The sequence below is a fragment of the Rhincodon typus genome, chromosome 28 (genome assembly GCF_021869965.1).
Source record: "Rhincodon typus isolate 14 chromosome 28, sRhiTyp1.1, whole genome shotgun sequence".
NCBI classification, from domain to species: domain Eukaryota; kingdom Metazoa; phylum Chordata; class Chondrichthyes; order Orectolobiformes; family Rhincodontidae; genus Rhincodon; species Rhincodon typus.
Window position 1 is genome coordinate 3,667,961 of NC_063359.1, and position 2,821 is coordinate 3,670,781.

The 2,821-nt window shown below is 44.2% G+C and overlaps 1 protein-coding gene across 1 annotated transcript in view; it reads left to right on the top strand.

The window, feature by feature from the left end:
* glipr2 (GLI pathogenesis-related 2) overlaps window positions 1-2,821 on the top strand; it is a 46,196-nt gene that overhangs the window by 36,871 nt on the left and 6,504 nt on the right. The gene's annotated exons all lie outside the window — the stretch shown is intronic.

The window sequence follows — 2,821 nt, forward strand, 5'->3', positions numbered from 1 at the left end:
TGAGAGTTCACAGTGACCTCCTGTGGTCAAGGAGGTGAGGGTTCAGAGTGATCACCCATGATCGGGGAGGTGAGGGTTCAGAGTGACCACCCGTGGTCAGGGTTCACAGTGACCTCCTGTGGTCAGGGAGGTGAGAGTTCAAAGGACCTCTTGCTGCAGCAACGTGAATGGTTTGAGTGATCACTCAAGCCCAAGGAAGCAAGGGGTCAGAGTGGCATTTTAGATGTACAGTAGATTGAATGGACTTTGATAGCAATCCTTATGATAATAGAATCCCTACAGTGTGGAAGCAGGCCATTCGGTCTATTGAGTACACACTGACCCTCAAAGACCATCCCACCCAGACCTAACCTCCCACCCTATCCCTTTAACCCTGCATATCCCATGGCTAACGCACCTAGCCTGCACATCCCTGGGCACTATGGGCAATTTAGCATGATCAACTCACCTAACCTGCACATATTTGGACTGTTGGAGGAAACCGGAGCACCCAAAAGAAACCCAAGCAGACACAGGGAGAATGTGCAAACTCCACTCAGACAGCTGCCTAAGGGTGGGTTTGAACCTGGATCCCTGTTGCTGTGAGGCAGCAGGGCTAGCCACTGAGCCACCATGCCACCCAATATTTAATTGAATAATAACAGATTAGAGCTAAGCCTGAATTTGAGTGTTGAGGAAGATAATGTAAGCCACACTGTCCTTACACTCTAACCTCTAACAGCTTTGACAGTGAAAACTGGAAGCTTCTTAACGAATTTTAATATTGTCTTCTGCTCCTGCCCACCTGTTCAGCCACAGGAAGGTGACAAAATAGATCACACTGAGCCAAAACGGTACCTTCTAGTCAGTAGTGTACAAACAAGGTGATTTGCAGTGATCTTTAACATCCCTTTGTTACCATGCAGCCTTGGCCCTACAGGACCTTTGAGATGGGTCTGTAGGTCTGAAACTAGTGTGCACAAAGGCTGCAGTGTATCCTACAATACATCAGTGACAACACTTCCAAACTATACTCATGGCTATCAATCAAAGATGCTTTCTTTTCATTGAAAACTGTTCATAAGCTGAGTCACACACATTGTTTTAGCTTGAAATAATAATGTCATTTTTACTGCAAGGCTGAATTGCTACATATATGGTGTGAAGTTGTGTCTAGTGTGTGGCAGGAAAGGGACGGAACAGCTGCAGGCTACATCTGAGATGCCTTCACTCTACTTGACCATCTCATTGAATAATCCTCAATCCTCCTCCTTTCTGGGCTGACAATACAAGAACAACTTGCATTGTTGTAGCGCCTTTAATGTTAAAACATCCAGGTGCACTTCACAAGAGAATGGTTAGACCAAACTTGACATTGTCCCACAAAGAAGGTGTGTTTTAAGGAGTACCGGAAAGGATCAAAGAAGTCAAGAGGTTTAGCATGGGAATTCCAGAGCTAGGGGCCCGGGTATCCAAAAATACAGCCACCAACAGTGGATGGATCCCCAAGAAGCAAGAACACAGATAACACACAGTGTTGTGGGTCTGGATGACATCACAGAGATTGGGATGTAAGTGAGGCTACGGTGGGATACAAAGAGGAGAATTTTAAAATCAAGGTAATCAGGATCAGGAGTGCAGGTCAGCAATACACACAGTTGCTGAGTGTTGTGTGCATTTATTCCATGTTTGATTTTGTAAGTTTGTTTAGTAATAACATTCACTATGCTTGATTGATGAAGCCTGACCCGGAAAAGTAAACAAGTTGTAGAAAGAGCTGGAAGCTAGAACTGAAGGATATAGTAGGTATTTTACAGCTGGAATGTCATGTGTGTGTAGATATGGGATATGAAAAAAGACACAACAGTGGGCAAACAGGACTTTACATAACATTGCTTTCAATTTGTATTTAAGCATCTACTGAAGACCTTGAATCCATTGTCATTTGTTGGGAAGAACCCATCTGGTTCAATAATGTCCTTCAGGGAAGGAAAACTGCCATCCTCACCCGGTCTGGCCTACATGTGACTCCAGACCCACAGCAATGTGGTTGACTCTCTATTGCCCTCTGAAATAGCCTAGCAAGCCATTTAGTTGTACCAATCGCTGCAAAGTCTCAAGGGCAGCTAGGGACGGGCAATAAATGCTGGCCAGCCAGCGACGCCTACATCCCACAAATGAATGAAAAAAAAACACCATCTACTTAGCACAACTTATATTCATCACCGAGGTGAACGGCAGAAAGTCAAAACTTTTCCCACCCTTGACTAATTCTGTCCTATCCCTTTCTGCCACCCTCATTTCAGATCTGATTTCCTCAAAGTGAGCTTGTGTGATCTCAAATCCAATAACATTTCCAATGGGAAATGTATCCATGGCGTAAAACAGATGACTGAAAACGTGTGTGTCGTGTGAAGTTGATTTTCCGGCATTTAGTCAAGATGAGTTTCTCAATGAGAAGGCCAAATGCGAGTGAAATGGGGTCCAGCACCAAGCTGTTGGTTAAAAAGCCTACAGGTTGCTCAATGAGAATTTCACAGTTTGTAAAACTTAGGAAGAAATGTGTGAAGAGTTGCTGATGGTCCAGTTTAACTCAGTTGATATCAAACCAGAGTGAAGCAAGAAGAAGTAGAAAGAGCAATTATATATTACATCCAGAATTAATATAGCCCATTCAACCCAACTGGTCCATGCCAATGTGATGCCTCACCTCCTCCACTCCTCTTCACCTAATCCTATTATCGTAGTATTCTGAGATAACAAGGTGTAGAGCTGGATGAACACAGCAGGCCAAGCAGCAGAAATTTCTGAAGAAGGGTCTAGGCCCGAAACGTCAGCCTTC